The following is a 19,752-nucleotide window of genomic DNA, read 5'->3' as shown; positions in this document are numbered from 1 at the left end:
CCGATGATTGTGAATCGAGGCCCCCCAGAGGAACTAGAGTTACTGCTTTAGGAACCCAGATGTCTACATTACTTGGAAGTAAACCTGTCCCCTACACAAGCTTACTTATTGGATGGGAATGTCGGGAAGGCGATTATGGTGCTTAGAAAGAGCGTGACTTTTGGAAGATGCTCCCCCTATCTGTGGCAGGATGGGTGGCATTGCTCAAAATTATAGCTCTTCCCTATTTGCTGTATTTCTTTGTGGTACAGCTGGTATGGATTCCCGAGCACTGTTCCAAGAACCAACTCTCTCTTTATCGCTTTTATCTGGGGGTCAGACCGTCGAAGTGTGGGTTTGGCCAAATTGCAGAGGACTGTGGAAGAGATAGGAATAGCTGTCACTGGCTTTGAATCTTACTACCTTACAGTGCAGTTTCAGTGACTGACGCGGTGGGTAGTTGGTTCAGAATTGTCAGTTAAATTCCACCTGTCCATATACTGGAATGACAGATGGTAAATTCTATACCTGATCTTCCCCAACTGATTAGAGTACTGCTGAGACTGAGGCATCCCCATCGGAATAATATTCAAGGGGAGGCGCTCATTCCATTTGAGGAGTTTCGATTATCATCCGAATTACATTCGGTCACTTCTTACTACAAGGAGCAGTGATGGCTGCTATCTGCAGACACTGGAGGATGGACCTATCTGAACCACCTCATCAAAGGAGTTGTCAGTACATAGTCACATCCTCGGGCACTTATATAGCGGTCACCTGCTTGTACAGATTGGTACCGGAAGACATGCTTCTGCCCCTTAATGCCTTACAGACTCGATGGGAGGATGACCTGGGAGTCCGTATACCTGAGGGTGATTGGGCGACTATATCGGAAAGGATCCTCAAAATTTCAAGAAATGCTTGTTTCAAATTAACTGACTTCTATATCTTACATAGGGCATACTTTCCCTAGAAGGATCATTAGATACTTTTGCACAGGGGAAGAAACATGCCCAAGATATGGGGAAGTGGGAGCAGAGTACCTGCACATGATGTGGAATTGCCTGCTACTCACAGAGTATTGCAGAGAAATCGCAAACACAGTTGCAGAGGTTATCTCGAAAGAGGTCAGTGCACGCAGGGGCACTGCTTTTTAAGCTGGTTTCCGCATACTGCAGCTAAGACCAAGACCACACATAGGTTGTAAGACTTAACCTGTATCCTAGCAAAAAGGGAAATCACCTGGAATTGGTAGACTGCTGGAGGGCCCCCAAACTGAGGCATATCGCAGATAGATAGGCGGGGTATGGGATTAAAGTGCTGCTCTGGGAAGCTAGGCAGGGATTTGGTTCCTAGGGCCAGGGCCTAGGAGGCATTAGTCGTCAGTAAGAAAGATCCTGGTCCCTCGTCGCTAGCGACGTCCCCGGAGAGTCCCTAAAGGTGACCCCTGACTGGAATGAATGGGACACCTATGTACCTGATTACTGTTGATGGTATTCTACAAGATTGGCTTGAGACCACAAGCTCTGCTTTTCAACTACCCTATGATTGTTGCACAGAGATGATTCCAAATGGGAAACAGTTGATTGATGTATGGGCTCATGGACGCGAGTAGGGGAGGCAGGTGGGTATTATGGTGAGAACATTATAAGTTCAATCGGATGACCTAACATTGCTGAGCATAAACGTGATGCTTATATTCATGTTATTACTCTTGCTGAATATAATATGCCGATATTTGAAAATCAGTAAAAAAGAGTGAATGCCTGTTAATCTTGGGAACTTTACATTTACACAATATATATAGAACCAAGAATAAAATCAGAATTCCAGTAAATGCAATTTAAAAAGTAATTAGGGCACATCAAGGCTTCTTAAAATTCTATATAACTAAATCAAACTGAATCTAAGTGTTTAAAACATTATGTTGGAATATATAAATACATAGAACGTAAAGAATATAAACGTTTTGGTAAAAGTCATCAATTGTATAACATTACTTCTTCAAATCAACATCCTTGTAATCTATTCCATTTCTTGAGAGGTGTGACAAAGTGTGACTTTAATCCTTGTGGAATGTCATTATAGTGTGCCACCTCCAAATAAACTACTACTTCCACTCTTTCGGTTTCATCTGTACTGACCTTCCATAGTACTTAACTCTTCTGTCTTGTTTAAAAACTATCTAGCCATAGGTCCAGAGTCATTGGCCTCATCTCTACAATTGCCTGAATAGATATGGAAGGAGTAGTGATGTATATTGCCACATCATCAGGATAGGTGGAAATTGTCTCTTCATTATCAATGAACTGTGAGAAAGTAATGTTTTTCAGAAGTCTTGTAATATTGGGTTCAATGTGAAGTGCATACTCTAAAGAATATCTTGGATAGCTATGCCTTGCACCATGATGGAAATTATTTAGAGTGGATTGCATACCCTTAGTGTATTTTTGAGCTACTGGTTTCAAATACAGTGCCTGAAGCAGATGCAGAAAAATCTCAGAAAATCAAATTATAGGCAAAAGTGCCCCTACGAAGATCCATGTCAGATGTCTTTTGTACATCTAATAGCACCATTGTGAAAACAGCACCAGAAGTTGAAGCAATATCAAAAAGGCTAGTAACAACTTAATACATGCAGTTGTATGCCAGGCAGGGTCAATTAGCATGCAAATAATTGTACAGTATATGAAGACAAAGAAGTTATATTTGGTAATATAACAACATTAATCATATAATATGAATGTGGGCTCAAAGTTCCCCCTCAATAGAGTTCAACTACAGTAAAGCAGCTGCAAGTGTTGCAATACACATGTAGAAATATTTATCAGGATGCACATCTTTTCCTGCTGCATTAGCAGATGTTAGATTTTAAATACCATCAGATATTTCTTTCATTGTCATTGGTGCATCATGAGCATCCAGATTTTCCATCATATTTTTGGGAGAAGTAAACATCTATGAATGTGCCACATAGTGACTTTGTGATACAGGAAACAACCCAACCTATATGTCTGTATAATATTGAATAAATATTCGAATGTCTTCAGTTGCATCAATACATCTGTGTCATTATAGATGCTGTCTTTCTGAGATTTGTTCATTTATTCATTTTAAGGGTTAGTATTCAGTCTGAAGGCAGTTTAAATATAGCTCACATGGATTACTTCACCCATAATCATCATTCGTGTTAAAACTTTCTTACAGAAGAATCCCCACCCCTTAATGTAGCAGAACATTGGTGAAGGGAAAAATGGCTAGGGTGCTGTCCCCGCTACCTTGAGCCCTTTCTCTGTGCTGATTTTGAAGCCAGTGGCAACAATGCCCACAGTGTTATCATCTGTATGGTGAGGGTGAAGGCTAATTTTAATGTTGAACGATATTGTGAGCACCTCCCTTGGGCCCAAGGTTTGCCTGCTTGAAGGATCTACTCCGGATTGGGGGATTTCATTTGTCGATCTCCTTGCTGTGGCCAAGCACAGGAAAGGCCTCTAGTTTAATGCTGAGCACTTCCCTCTGAATGGCTCCCTGAAGAATTTCCTCAGGTTCAGCTGATCTCAGGGCTGCATGTATTCCTGTCAATCCTACTTCTGTCGAAAGGGCTGCAGAGGGTGTGAGAAGATCGGGCACAGCTCATTCTGATTACCCCAAACTGGGTGAGGAGATCTGGTATGCATATCTGTTAGCACTCAGACATCCATTCCTCTCCTGTGCACAGTGGCTTACTCTTGCAGTAGGATGGTCAGAACCTCAACCCCAATTCTCAAGTGCTGCAGCTGCAATGTCAGAAATTAAGCAGGGCTAGTTATAGCTTTTTTGATTTCCTGGTAAAATTGCAGATGTCATCTGAACAGCCAGGAAGCATACTATTAGATATATCTACGCAGATCTCTGGACTATGCTCCTTTAGTGGTGCGAGTGGGAAGGCTCCAGGCCCTTTAAATCACAACTTTCCAATGTTTTGTGATTCGCTTTGTCCATGTGGCTAAAGTTAATGGCTGTCTGCTGGCCAGGTATGTATTGCTGTATATGCCTGATCAACCTTCAATCTTTAGATTGCCACTAGTGGTGTGGTTTCTGAAAGGTCTGCTTTTTTTCTTTTCCCCCACTCTGTTTATTATTCCTCACTGACATTTAAATTGTGCTGATATTCTTGATGGTAGATGTTTTCAAGCTGATGCACAGTGGTCTAGTTCAACTTTTTACCTTGAAAACAGTTTTGATGGTGCCAATTACCTGAGCTCATTTGGTTGGTGAACTTCAGGCTGTATCAGTTTCTCCAACTTTCACAGTTTTCTATTTCATACTTGCTCAAAGTTGTTGCTGCATTCCGTATGTCCCAGTCTATTACATTTCCATTTTTATTGTCTCCTTCACGTCCAGCCAGGGAGAAGGAACGTGCACAGCCTGTTTTGGAGGCATGAGGTGTCATATTGCATCAACTGCACACAACAGGGTGACAAGCTTTTATGGAATTCACTGGAATTAAAAAGGGCTGACACAAACTAACTGTACTGTTTTGCACTGGGTCATCATTTGTATCAAGCTGTTATGCCTTGGCCAAGAAAGACCATATGGAGTGCATTCATGGTCATTAAACCTAGGCTATGGCTGCTTCCACTGCTGTTTCCAAAGGCAGCCATTACTGGCATCTGCTGAGTAGCTAAGTGGTTGCCCTTGTATATTTTAGCAAAGCACTATTGCCTCATGTCACAGGTGTTTAGTTAATGATATTTTGTAACAGCCGTGTATGATTACCTTGGTTAGCTGGCACTACTAACTCACACCTCCCAAAGAGGTACTGCTTTGAATGCATTCATAGGGTTAGGAGTCTGCAGAAAGATGTATCCGTCTGAGGAAAACATCAATTATCTATGATAACAATATTTCTGATGGATACATAATCCTCCTGCAAGTTCTTCACTGCCCTCTGTGATCTCTGGTGATTAAGTGCTGGTAATTAATGAGATTCCAGGATAAGCAGACATGGTATGTGCTGTTTTTTCCACTCTCCAAGGGTCTTTTGGTTCTTCCTCATACTCCTCAATTGTACATGGAAAGAATAGCACAAACTGTAGCCAAGCACTGGTTGCTGTCTAATATACACCTCTTCTTTACACCACAACCAAAACTCCAAATTGCAATAGTCAGCCTCAGAAATTGGTTATATAAAAGGTTGTATAAAAGGGAGAAAAATCAATCAATTCAACCACCATCCTTACCCCCGCACCTATGTCAGCCGGCAAGTAATTGCAAATAATAAATAAAGATGATCAGATTGCCAATACCCTCATTTCAATAATTTAAACATATTCAAATTCGCTCAATAAATTGATATTATTAAATCAATAATCAATAAATTAGCTCATGTCCCAACCAACTTCTCCAAAATTTGGGGACAATGCTTGTAGGAAGCTGCCTCTTTATATAGTGGATAAAAACGAGGTACACTGTGCAAAGAGTCCAACCAAACCCCAGAGGTGTCACAGAGGCACAAATGAAATCCCAAATGCTCTCCTTTTGGGTAGTGTGGTCGAACAGTTAGGCATATCAGAGGGTAGTGCTAAGCATGTAAGGCACACACTTTCATACAGTAAGTGAGACACACAATAAAGAAATCTGACACAAATTTATAAAAACAGCACATACTTTTATATAAATTTAGATACCAATATCACTAGAGTCAGGTGATTACTTTTCGAATTATACATTTTTCAAGTTTTTTAAAGTTGACAGTGCATTTTTCAGATGTGGTAATGTTAACCTGTAGGGATCGGTCTGGTCACAGAGTTGCTGCAGGAATGGACTGGAAGGGTAGTCCAGGGGAACCCATAGGGGGCCTCGACCCTTGAGGTCATCTGGCATGTGGGGACATTGTCAGTCTACTCCTCCTCAGGCTGTGGGGTGTGAATGCAGTAGTGTCTTCTGGTGTCAGATCCGGTGCTGGAGTTCCTCATGGTTGCAGAGGGGCCCGCAGAAACAGACTGCAATTGTCGACTGGGGGTTCAATATGACTAAGCCAGCAAGAGGGGTCAGATCTCATGAGGCTGGGGAGACGTAGGGACACCATTGGCCTTCTTCTCCTCATTCGAGGGAGGGTGGGTGCAGAGGTGTCCTGAGGCGTCAAGTCTTTGTCTCCTAGTGACTCGCGGTTGCAGGGGGGGGGGTCTGTAGAAACTGGCTGCAGATGCAGCCAGGAAGTCCCCGGCCGGCACATTCAACATGGGCTTCGTCTCTGGAGGGCCTGGGGACCATGCTGACATCGTTGGCCCACGTTAGCACGGGCTAGGCGGCTCCGGTACAGTGGTGATGTTCAGTGTCAGGTTTTAGGTAGTCACGATCCTCAAAGTTCTTTCTTCGGTGCTTGTGAAAGCAGAGGAGCAGCTCCTCTACTCCATGGTAATTATTCTTGGTGATTTGTGAAGCACTTGCAGCTTTTCCAGTTTCTTGGAGGCAGCATCGGCAGGACAGATCAGTTGTTCCTTGAGGGTCAGGTGCAGCAGGCAGGGTTGGCGCCAAGTCAGTCATACTCCTTAGTTCTTGGGGTCAGCAGGCTTCTTGTCCACTCCTTCTTTTGTGGCCATTGAAAATCTGAGGATCTGGTATCAGAGGGCCCCCTAAACAGGAGGCATTAAGGGGAGTGAAGGATAGTAGCCAATAGGCTACTTACTCGTGGGGTCACTATGCCCCCCTAGATGACCACTTCCTGTGGGGAGTGGTCTTCACCCTGGTGAAATGGTGGAATTTTATAAATCGTGTCCACTTCAGGCTGGTCACCCTATGGGTGTTCCTAGTCTAGAAATGTAACACGCCTCCTGCATAGCTCATTTTCCTGCCTGTCCAGGTGCCAGATGGGCCCTGGGGAACGGGGTGCATGCTAAAAGCAGTGAGCTTCTTTGAAGCTCCCTTCCTTGGAATGCAGATCACCCTGTGGGGAGGGGTGTTCCACACTGCAGCCCGGGCAGGCTTTGTTTCTGACCTCCAGAGAGAAAAGGCTGTCACCCTGGGGGGTCAGATTCTCATCTGTTGGTAGCAGATGGGCCAGAACTGGTCATTGAGCTCACCAGCAGTTAGTAGGTTTTCAGTGGGCACCTCTAAGGTGCCTTCTGGGCGCATGTATTAATAAATCCATCAGTGAGGGTTTTTTAATATGAGATGTTTGATACCAAACATCCCTAGTTTCAGTGAAGCCATCATGGAGCTGGGGAACTCATACTGACCAGTGTCCAGCACACGTTCACTTACAATGTCTAATAATCGACAAAGACATAGCATACTTGTAATATAATGCACCCTGCCTTAGGGCTGTTAGGCCTGCTGGAGCGGTGACTTTACAAATATTACATGCAGTGTTTAGAGGACATGGTACACAGACTGTATGCCATGTTGTGGTTTCACTTTTAGGGAGCACCTTGTCACACTATGGCAGTCTGCATGAGTTTGGTGCTGGGTCCCTTGGAATGGCACAAGTTGTGCTGCAGATTCTTAGGGCCCCTCTTCAGTACCCATGCCCTAGGTACGAGGGATACCATTTCCTAGGGACTTACATAGGTGCTAAAGGGCTTGGCCACTTGGGGATCAAGTGACCTGGGGTCTTGTCTTGGGGAAGGAACAGTGGCAATGGGGTCCTGGTTAGCAGGAACCCAATCCACTTCAAAGTTGCATCAAAAAACAGGCAAAAAGTGTGTGTTGGGGGTACTGCAACCAGAAACCAGCTTACTACTATACCAAATTCCCTTTAACCTCTCTCTTTCTTCCTCCCTTTCCATGAAGCCAAAACAGAAGTCAAACCAACATAAGCCATTTATTAAAAGAAGAAAAACATTCACAGATCCACTCCATGTACGAATGTTGTGGTCTATGGCGGTCCAGTCCGCCACTGGCTTATCCCTCAACCCTTTTGGCTAAACCATAAATGTAGGAAAGTACCATCTTTCTTGGCATGTTACCCCCATTTTTACCTGTATGTCAGTATGTTTTTGCCTGTCTCACTGGGATCCTGCTGGTCAGGGCCCCAGTGCTCATAGTTTGTGGCCTAATGTGTATATTGGCAGTAGTGCTTAACTGTGTTGCTGAGGCTCTGCTTACCAGAGCCTCATTGCTTATGCTCTCTCTGCTTTTAAATTTGTCACTATAGGCTAGTGACTTCATTTACCAATTTAAATTTGCACATTGGACCCCCCGTATAAGTCCCTAGTATATGGTACCTAGGTACCCAGGGCATTGGGGTTCCAGGAGATTCTTATGAGCTGCAGCATTTCTTTTGCCACCCATACGGAGCTCAGACAAACCCTTTCACAGGACTGCAACCTGCGTGAAATAGTGCACACACTATTTCACAGCCATTTTCACTGCACTGTGAGCAGACTGCTCCAGGAACCGCTGTAACTGCAATAAAGTATCCAGAAGGACTACTTTGACTCTGCAGCTTCAGCTCCAGCCAGCAACTGAAACATTTTCCACAGTGTGCACGTGCTGGAGACTCCCTGTCTTCACCCTGCACCAGAAGGACCGAAGAAATCTCCCGTGGAGTGACGGAGTCACTTCCCTGCTCTAGCAGGCACCTTCTAAGACGACGACCAGTTCTCTTGGACTCCGCTCCTGGTGACGAACATGCACCTTGGAACACAGGTGGTGGACCCCTTCGAAACAGACTGTCCTAAGGTCCAGCTGTCCAAATTTGTAGGAGGTAAGAGCTTGCCTTCCCCGTTTGCGACAGTACCCCTGTGTACTGCATCATCTTCACCTCCTGAGGCCTCTGTGCACTATTTGCAAGAATCCTTCGTGCACAGCCTGGCCTAGGCCACCAGCACTCTATCCTGTGACGCTCAACTCGCTGAGTTGTTCTCCGGTGGCGTGGGACCTTCTTTTGTAGTGCTGCAACAACTGCAATTTGCACCTTTTTTCCCCCCATGTCCTGGGCCCTCCGTGGGTGCTGCCTGGTCATCTGTGGGTTCCCTCCAGTGTTGGGAGCCCCCTCTGCCTCTTCAGTCCGAGTTGAGGCCCCCAGGTCCCTCATAGGTCCAGGCAGCGCCACTGTGACGCAATCCACGACATTGCTTGAACAAAGGCTTATTGAACGAGTCCAGCGATGAAACTCGCCTGCATCCAACATCTCCACGTGGGACATCCATTGCATCACACAGAAACCCACAGCCATCTTCGTCGGTGCTCTTCTGCAGTCTTTTTCCAACCGGAGACTCCTCTTTTGCACTATCTTCTAGGTTAGCAGGGGCTCCTGTCCCTCCTGGAATCTTCTTCGACTTCTGGACTTGGTCTCCTCTCTTTACAGGTCTTCAGGTCCAGGAATCCACCATTTGTTGTTTACAGTCTTGCTTGGTTCCCACAATAACTCTAATCACAACTTGTAGTGTGTCCTAAGGAAACTTGCAGTACTTTACTCCTAATTTCCTGGGCTCTGGGGTATTTTACTCACCTTTGTGGTATTCTCACTCTCCCAGCGATTCTCTACACACTACACTGGTCTAGAGGGAAATTCGTGAGTCACATTCCACTTTCTTAGTATATGATTTGTGTTGCTCCTGACCTATTTTCTCCTGTTGCATTCTATGGTATTTTCTATTGTTTGCAATATCCTATGTCTAATTACTTACCTTATTTTGGTGTCTAGTGTATATATTGTGTATAATACTTACCGCTAGAATGAGTATTGCCTCTAAGATATTTTTGGCATTGTGTCACTAAAATAAACTACCTTAATTTTTGGTAACACTGAGTATTGTCTTTCCTTGTGTATAAGTACTGTGTAACTATAATGGTATTGCAGGAGCTTTGCATGTCTCCTAGTTCATCCTAAGCTGCTCTGCTACAGCTACCTCTATCATCCTAAGCTGCTAGAACACTACCATAACATTTCACTAATAAGGGATAACTGGACCTGGTATAAGGTGTAAGTACCCAAGGTACCCACTACAAACCAGGCTAGCCTCCTACATTGGTGGTGCAGCAGTGGGATAAGTACTTGCAATCGCTTTACCACTTTGTTACTAGTGCTTTTCACAAGAAAAGCTTGCTCCAACACTTAGAGCTATTCATAATTGTACCTAGAAGTAATTTCTAACTTTCTAAAAAGTTCTTTACATTTTGCAAGGGTTTTTTTAAAGTTTCCGAGAAGTTTTTATTTTCTTTAAAAAGTTAGGTCTACCACTCTACTAACTTTTTACTCTCTGTCCAAAACTTTTTCTTTCAGCATGTCTAGTGTAGAAGCAACACCTAGAGTTGTGAAGACAACATATGAGAATTTAAACTTTAAAAGTTTGAGGGGTCTCTGCATTGAAAGGAGTTTAGAGATTGGGAAGAACCCCAATAAGGAATTCCTTTTAAATCTTCTCCTGAAGGGTGACCGGGGACTTAGCACTGTTCAGAAACAGCCAGAGGGGGGCGTAGAGGAAGATTCCAACCAGGTAGGCTCAGAGGAGCATTCTGATAATCATGTGGAGGGTCCTTCCACTGATCTTTCTGTCATCAAACCCCCTAGTGTAGCTGGAAGTGGGAAGGGTTCACACACTAGTAGGGCTCCCTTCACAACTAGAGGCCAGGTCACTGTGTTGGCTCCAGGTAGGGAAAGATCAGCCTCTGCCAATTCCAATGTTACTTCTGTTTCAGAAGCATCCCATACTTCTAACCCTGAGGACCAGTCCGTAGATAGGGAACTCAGAAAGCTGAGGTTAGAGGAGGCCAGACTGAGGCTACAGCCGCAACATTTGGCCTTAGACAGGGAATCCCTGGCTGTGAAAGGGAAAGGCAGGGGTTGGGGTTAGTTACCCATGGTGGGAGCAGCAGTTTCAGGAATTCCAATGTCAGGGAACCTACATTTGATTCAAGAAATCTGCACAAAGTTGTTCCTCCTTACAAGGATGGGGATGACATCTACAAGTGGTTTGCTGTACTTGAGAGGGCCTGTAAAGTTCAGAGGGTCCCTCAAGTTCAGTGGGCTGCTATCCTGTGGCTATTTCGCACTGGCAATGTAGGAGGCTGGACTGGCTTGTAGTGAGTACCAAGGGGTACTTACACCTTGCACCAGGCCCAGGTATCCCTTATTAGTGTATAGGGGTGTCTAGCAGCTTAGGCTGATAGAAAAGGTAGCTTAGCAGAGAAGCTTAGGCTGAACTAGGAGACGAGTGAAGCTCCTACAGTACCACTAGTGTCATATGCACAATATCATAAGAAAACACAATACACAGTTATACTAAAAATAAAGGTACTTTATTTTTATGACAATATGCCAAAAGTATCTCAGTGAGTACCCTCAGTATGAGGATAGCAAAAATACGCAAGATATATGTACACAATACCAAAATATGCAGTAATAGCAATAGAAAACAGTGCAAACAATGTATAGTCACAATAGAATGCAATGGGGGCACATAGGGATAGGGGCAATACAAACCATATACTCTAGAAGTGGAATGCGAACCGCGAATGGACCCCAAACCTATGTGACCTCGTAGAGGGTCGCTGGGACTGTAAGAAAACAGTGAGGGTTAGAAAAATAGCCCACCCCAAGACCCTGAAAAGTGGGTGCAAAATGCACCAAAGTTCCCCAAAGAGCACAGAAGTCATGATAGGGGAATTCTGCAGGAAAGACCAACACCAGCAATGCAACAACGATGGATTTCCAGACGAGAGTACCTGTGGAACAAGGGGACCAAGTCCAAAAGTCACGATCAAGTCGGGAGTGGGCAGATGCCCAGGAAATGCCAGCTGTGGGTGCAAAGAAGCTGCCACCGGATGGTAGAAGCTGAGGATTCTGCACGAACGACAAGGGCTAGAAACTTCCCCTTTGGAGGATGGATGTCCCACGTTGTGAAGAGTCGTGCAGAAGTGTTTTCCCGCAGAAAGACCGCAAACAAGCCTTGCTAGTTGCAAGGGTCGCGGTTAGGGTTTTTGGATGCTGCTGTGGCCCAGGAGGGACCAGGATGTCGCCAATTGCGTGAGGGGGCAGAGGGGGCATCCAGCAAGACAAAGAGCCCACTCAAAAGCAAGCAGCACCCACTGAAGTGCCGGAACAGGCACTACGAAGTGGAGTGAATCGGTGCTCACCCGAAGTTGCACAAGAGAGTCCCATGCCGCCGGAGGACAACTCAGGAGGTCGTGCAATGCAGGTTAGAGTGCCGTGGACCCAGGCTTGGCTGTGCATGAAGAAAATCCTCGGTGAGTGCACAGGAGCCGGAGTAGCTGCAAAATACGCGGTTCCCAGCAATGCAGTCTAGCGTGGGGAGGCAAGGACTTACCTCCACCAAACTTGGACTGAAGAGTCACTGGACTGAGGGAGTCACTTGGACAGAGTTGCTGAGTTCAAGGGACCTCGCTCGTCGTGCTGTGAGGAGACCCAGATGACCGGTGATGCAGTTCTTTGGTGCCTGCGGTTGCAGGGGGAAGATTCCTTTGACCCACGGGAGATTTCTTCTGAGATTCTAGTGCAGAGAGGAGGCAGACTACCCCCACAGCATGCACCACCAGGAAAACAGTAGAGAAGGCAGCAGGATCAGCGTTACAGTGTCGCAGTAGTCGTCTTTGCTACTTTGTTGCAGTTTTGCAGGCTTCCAGCGCGGTCAGCAGTCGATTCCTTGGCAGAAGTGAAGAGAGAGATGCAGAGGAACTCTGATGAGCTCTTGCATTCGTTATCTAAGGAATTCCCCAAAGCAGAGACCATAAATAGCCAGAAAAGGAAGTTTGGCTACCTAGGAGAGAGGATGGGCTAGCAACACCTGAAGGAGCCTATCAGAAGGAGTCTCTGACGTCACCTGTTGGCCCTGGCCACTCAGAGCAGTCCAGTGTGCCAGCAGCACCTCTGTTTCCAAGATGGCAGAGGTCTGGAGCACACTGGAGGAGCTCTGGGCACCTCCCAGGGGAGGTGCAGGTCAGGGGAGTGGTCACTCCCCTTTCCTTTGTCCAGTTTTGCACCCAGAGCAGGGCTGAGGGATCTCTGAACCGGTGTAGACTGGCTTATGCAGAGATGGGCACCATCTGTGCCCATCAAAGCATTTCCAGAGGCTGGGGGAGGCTACTCCTCCCCAGCCCTGACACCTTATTCCAAAGGGAGAGGGTGTAATACCCTCTCTCTGAGGAAGTCCTTTGTTCTGCCTTCCTGGGCCAAGCCTGGCTGGACCCCAGGAGGGCAGAAACCTGCATCTGCAGTGAAACCCCGGGAAAGGCAGTTTGGCAGTACCCGGGTCTGTGCTAGAGACCCGGGGAATCATGGGATTGTCTCCCCAATACCAGGATGGCATTGGTGGGGCAATTCCATGATCTTAGACATGTTACATGGCCATATTCAGAGTTACCATTGTGAAGCTATACATAGGTAGTGACCTATGTATAGTGCACGCGTGTAATGGTGTCCCCGCACTCACAAAGTCCGGGGAATTGGCCCTGAACAATGTGGGGGCACCTTGGCTAGTGCCAGGGTGCCCACACACTAAGTAACTTAGCACCCAACCTTTACCAGGTAAAGGTTAGACATATAGGTGACTTATAAGTTACTTAAGTGCAGTGTAAAATGGCTGTGAAATAACGTGGACGTTATTTCACTAAGGCTGCAGTGGCAGGCCTGTGTAAGAATTGTCAGAGCTCCCTATGGGTGGCAAAAGAAATGCTGCAGCCCATAGGGATCTCTTGGAACCCCAATACCCTGGGTACCTCAGTACCATATACTAGGGAATTATAAGGGTGTTCCAGTATGCCAATGTAAATTGGTAAAAGTGGTCACTAGCCTGTTAGTGACAATTTGGAAAGAAATGAGAGAGCATAACCACTGAGGTTCTGATTAGCAGAGCCTCAGTGAGACAGTTAGTCATAACACAGGTAACACATACAGGGCACACTTATGAGCACTGGGGCCCTGGCTGGCAGGGTCCCAGTGACACATGCAACTAAAACTACATATATACAGTGAAATATGGGGGTAACATGCCAGGCAAGATGGTACTTTCCTACAGGCAAGGGAAGAGACAGACTCCTTATTGTCAGGGAGGATGATGCAGATAACTACCATATACTCAAAAGTCCACTCTTAGATGGTCTGGGCTTAACCACTGAACAATACAGGATAAAGTTCAGAGAGACCAGAAAGGAGTCATCACAGGATTGGACAGATTTTGTAGACTGTTCAGTGAAGGCCCTAGAAGGTTGGTTAAATGGCAGTAAGGTGACTGACTATGAAAGCCTATATAACTTGATTCTGAGAGAGTATATATTGAATAATTGTGTGTCTGATTTGTTGCATCAGTATCTTGTGGACTCAGATCTGACCTCTCCCTAAGAATTGAGAAAGAAGGCAGACAAATAGGCCAGAACAGTGGTGATCAGAAAAGCTCATACATGGGGTGACAAAGATAGCAAGAAGAAGGACGGTATGTCTCATGACAAGGGTGGGTACAAAGATAAAACATCTTCAAAGTCTTTATCAGGCCCACAAAATCCCATCGGGGTGGTGGGTCCAAATCCTCTTCACACAATCAAAAAAAGCCATGGTGTTATTGCTGTAAAGCCAGAGGTCATTTGGCAAGTGACCCACACTTGTCCAAAAAGAAACACCAAACCTCCCACCAGCAAAACCCCCACTGCTTCCACTAGTGCCCCTAGTAATAGCAGTGGTGGTGGGAAAAACCCTACAAATAGCCAGTCAAAGGGTGTAGCTGGGCTCACTTTTGGCAATGTAGTGGGGATTGGTCTAGTTAGGGAGACCACAGAGGCTGTTTTAGTCTCTGATGGTGGCATTGACCTTGCCACCTTTATTGCTTGTCACCTTAATATGGATAAGTACAAGCAGCTACCCCTAATAAATGGTGTTCAGGTTGAGGACTACAGGGACACAGGTGCCAGTGTCACTATGGTGATGGAGAAACTGGTAGCCCCTGAGCAACACCTACTCGGTCATCAGTACCAAGTGACAGACGCCCATAACCACACTGTTAGCCACCCCATGGCTGTTGTGAATCTCAACTGGGCAGGGGTTACTGGTCCAAAGAAAGTTGTGGTATCCACTGACTTACCTGTAGAGTGTCTCTTAGGAAATGATTTGGAAACTTCAGCTTAGGCTGAAGTGGAGTTGGAGGCCCATGCAGCAATACTGGGCATTCCTGGGCATATCTTTGCCTTTACCAGGGCTCAGGCCAAGAAGCAAAGAGGACATGGAACTATGGATCCTGGAACAATGGACCACGTGCTCCCAAAAACTAGGGGTAGAAAGGGCAAACCCTTATCCAGTATACCTCCCTCTCCAGATGATTCCTCTTTTGATGAGGATGAGTCTTCTCCCTGTGTAGAACCTACTCCAGAGAAGCTTGAAGCTGACACAGGTGAGCTTTTGGGTGCAGGGGAGCCTGCCAGGGAGGAACTGAGTGTGGCGCAGCAGACCTGTCCCACACTAGAGGGTCTCAGACAGCAAGCTGTCAAACAGCAGAATGGGGATGTCAATGACAGCCACAGAGTTTACTGGGAGAATAATCTCTATACTGAAACAAGGGACCCTAAACCTGGTGCCACCAGGAGACTTGTCATCCCCCTACAGTATAGGGAATTTCTTCTAACTCTAGCTCATGACATTTCCTTGGCTGGACATTTGGGCCAAAGTAAAACATGGGACAGACTTGTTCCCCATTTTCACTTTCCTCATATGTCAGAGGACACAAAGGAGTTTTGTCGCTCCTGTATCACCTGCCAAGCCAGTGGCAAGACTGGTGGCACCCCAAAGGCCCCCTTAATCCCACTGCCAGTGGTTGGGGTGCCCTTTGAGAGGGTAGGGATTTACATAGTTGGCCCCCTTGACCCTCCAACAGCTTCTGGCAGCAATAGATTCATCCTTGTGGTAGTGGACCATGCCACATGGTATCCAGAAGCTATCCCCCTAAGGACCACTACAGCACTTGCAATGACAAAGGCCCTCCTGGAAATATCTTCCAGGGTAGGTTTCCCTAAGGACGTTGTATCAGATGGAGGTAGTAACTTCATGTCTGCATACCTCAAGGCAATGTGGAAAGAGTGTGGTGTAACATACAAATTCACCATCCCTTATCATCCACAAACAAATGGATTGATTGAGAGGTTTAATAAAACTCTCAAAGGCATGATTGTGGGACTCTCTGAGAAACTCAAAAGGAGATGGGATCTTCTCTTGCCATTCCTCCTTTTTCCTACAGAGAGGTACCCCAAAAAGGAATGGGCTACAGCCACTTTGCACTCCTCTTTGGTCACCCTGTTAGGGGTCCCCTTGCACTTGTGAAGGAGGGTTGGGAGCAACCTTTAAAGCCCCCTAAAACAAGACATTGTGGGCTATGTACTTGGGCTAACATCTAGAATAGCTGGGTACATGGAAAAGGCCACTAAAAACCTTCAGGCCAGCCAAGAGCTCCAAACGCAATGGCATGACCAGAAGGCTGTCCTGACTCAGTACCACCCAGAGCAGAAGGTGTGGGTATTGGAGCCTGTGGCCCCAAGAGCACTCCAGGACAAATGGAGTGGACCCCATTTCATTGTGGAGAAGAAAGGTGAGGTCACTATCTGGTGGACCTGGGCACTGCCAGAAGCCCCCTAAGGGTGCTTCATGTCAATCGCCTTAAACCTTACTATGACAGGGCTGACCTAACCCTGCTCATGGCCACAGATGAGGGGCAGGAAGAAGAGAGTGACCCTCTCCCTGACCTCTTCTCCAACACCGAAGCTGATGGCTTTGTGGAAGGAGTGGTGCTTGCAGACTGCCTCACTGCTGAGCAGAGGGAGGACTGCAAAAATCTCCTAGGACAAATTTCTGACCTCTTTTTCCTCATACCTGGTACAACTACCTAGTGTGAACATTCAATTAATACTGGAGACAGTTTACCTATCAAAAGTAAAATTTACAGGCAGCCTGACCATGTCAGAGATTGCATTAAAATTGAGGTCCAAAAAATGTTGGATCTAGAAGTTATAGAGCCCTCTGATAGCCCCTGGGCAAGCCCAGTGGTGCTTGTCCCCAAACGGCATAGCAAAGAAGGAAAGAAAGAAATGCGGTTTGGTGTGGACTATAGGGGTCTTAATACTGTAACCAAAACTGATGCTCACCCTATACCCAGGGCAGATGAGCTAATATATACACTGGCATCTGGCAAGTATCTGAGCACCTTTGATTTGACTGCAGGGTATTGGCAGATCAAGTTATCAGAGGATGCTAAAGCAAACACTGCATTTTCTACCATAGGAGGGCATTACCAATTCAGTGTTATGCCCTTAGGTTTGAGAAATGCACCTGCCACTTTCCAGAGGCTAGTGAATACAGTCCTCCAAGGTTTGGAAGCTTTTAGTGCAGCATACTTAGATGATATTGCTGTATTTAGCTCCACCTGGGATGACCACCTGGTCCACCTATGGAACGTTTTGAAGGCCCTGCACAAGGCAGGCCTAACTATTAAGGCTTCAAAAGTGCCAGATAGGGCAGGGGAAAGTGGTTTATCTGGGCCACCTGGTAGGTGGAGAACAGATTCAACCACTACAGGGTAAACTCCAGACGATTATGAACTGGGCTCCCCCTACAACACAGACCCAGGTCAGAGCCTTCTTAGGTCTCATTGGGTATTACAGGAGGTTCATTAAGAACTATGGCTCCATGGTTGCCCCCCTTAATGACCTCACTTCAAAGAAAATGCCTAAAAAGGTATTATGGCCAGCCAGCTGTCAGAAAGCTTTTGAGGAGCTTAAGCAGGCGATGTGCACTGCACCTGTCTTAAAATGCCCAAATTACTCCAAGCAATTCATTGTCCAGACAGTTGCTTCCGAACTGGGGGTTGGGGCAGTGTTATCACAACTGAACTCAGATGGCCAGGATCAACCTGTTGCTTTTATCATTAGGAGAATGACCCCTAGAGAAAAGCGTTGGTCTGCCATAGAGAGGGAGGCCTGTGCTGTGGTCTGGGCCTTATGGCTTAAACAAATGAAAGGTGATAACCCTAAATTGTTGAGGTGGTCCATTTCCCTACAGGGGATGGACTTTACAGTGTAACATAAACCTGGGAGTACCCACTTCAATGCAGATAGACTCTCCAGATATTTCTACTTAGACAATGAAGACTCATCTGGGCAAGGTTAGCCTTATTGTTCCGTGTTTGGGGCGGGGCGGGTTGTGTAGGAAAGTACTATCTTTCTTGGCATGTTACCCCCATTTTTACCTGTATGTCAGTATGTTTTCGCCTGTCTCACTGGGATCCTGCTGGTGAGGCCACCAGTGCTCATAGTTTATGGCCTAATGTATGTGTTTTCAGTAGTGCTTAACTGTCACTGACTCTCTGCTAAACAGAACCTCAGTGATTATGCTCTCTCTGCGTTTAAATTTGTCACTATATACTAGTGACTTAATTTAACAATTTCAGTTGGCACACTGGACCCCCCTTATAAGTCCCTAGTATATGGTACCTAGGTATCCAGAACATTGGGGTTCCAGGAGATCCTTATGGGCTGCAGCATTCCTTTTGCCACACATAAGGAACTCAGGCAAACCCTTTCACAGGACTGCCACTGCAGCCTGTGTGAAATAGTGCACACACTATTTCACAGGCATTTTCACTGCACTTAAGTAACTTATAAGTCACCTATATGTCTAACCTTCATTTACCGAAGGCTATGTGCACATTTACTAAGTGTGAGGGCACCCTTGCACTAGCAAAGGTGCCCCCACGCTGTACAGGGCCAAATCCCCAGACTTCGTGAGTGCGGGGACGCCATTACACGTGTGCACTACATATAGGTCAGTACCTATATGTAGCTTCACAATGGTAAGTCCGAATATGGCCATGTAAGGTGTCTAAGATCATGGAACTGTCCCCCCATTCCAAATCTGGAATTGGGGAGCCAATTCCATGCATCCTGGGGGCTCCACAGTGTACCCCAAGTACTGCCATACCAGCTCTCTGAGGCTTGCAATGCAGCTACAGCTGCTGCCACCTCACAGACAGGGTTCTGCCCTCCTGGGGTCTGAGCATCTCAGTCCCAGGATGGCAGAACAAAGCATTTCCTTTGGGATGAGGGTGTTACACCCTCTCCCTTTGGAGATAGGCGTTACAGGCTTGGGAGGGGTAGCTATCCAGAGCCTCTGGAAATACTTTGAAGGGCACAGATGGTGCCCTCCTTGCATAAGCCAGCCTACACCGGTTCAGGGAACCCCCAGTCCCTCCTCTGGTGCGCAACTGGACAAAGGAAAGGGGAGTGACCACTCCCCTATCCATCACCACCCCAGGGGTGGTGCCCAGAGCTCCTACAGTGTGTCCCAGACTTCAGCCATCTTTTTTCCAAGGTGTTGGGACACTGTGGAGGCCTCTGAGTGGCCAGTGCCAGCATGTGACGTCGGAGACCCCTCCTGATAGGTCCATACCTGATAAGGTAGCCAATCCCCCTCTGAGGGCTATTTAGGGTCTCTCCTGTGGGTTTCTCTTCAGATTCTGCTTGCAAGTTTCTATCACGAATCCTCTGTAACTACTACTTCATCCTCTGCTCTGGAAACCGCTGTAATTGCAACAAAGTATCCACAAGGGCTACTTCGACTCTGCAACTTCAGCTCCAGCCAGCAACTGCAACTGCTTCCACGGTGTGCATGCTCTGGGGACTCCATGTCTTCACCCTGCACCAGAAGGACCAAAGAAATCTCCCGTGGAGTGACAGAGTCGTTTCCGTGCTCCAGCAGGCACCTTCTAAGACGACGACTGGTTCTCTTGGACTCCTCTCCTGGCGATGAGCATGCTTCTTGCAACACAGTTGGTGGACCCCTTCAACACAGACTGTCCT

Source organism: Pleurodeles waltl, chromosome 7 (assembly GCF_031143425.1).
Source record: "Pleurodeles waltl isolate 20211129_DDA chromosome 7, aPleWal1.hap1.20221129, whole genome shotgun sequence".
NCBI classification, from domain to species: Eukaryota; Metazoa; Chordata; class Amphibia; order Caudata; family Salamandridae; genus Pleurodeles; species Pleurodeles waltl.
The sequence above is the reverse complement of the archived record's forward strand: the minus strand, read 5'-3'. Positions refer to the sequence as shown.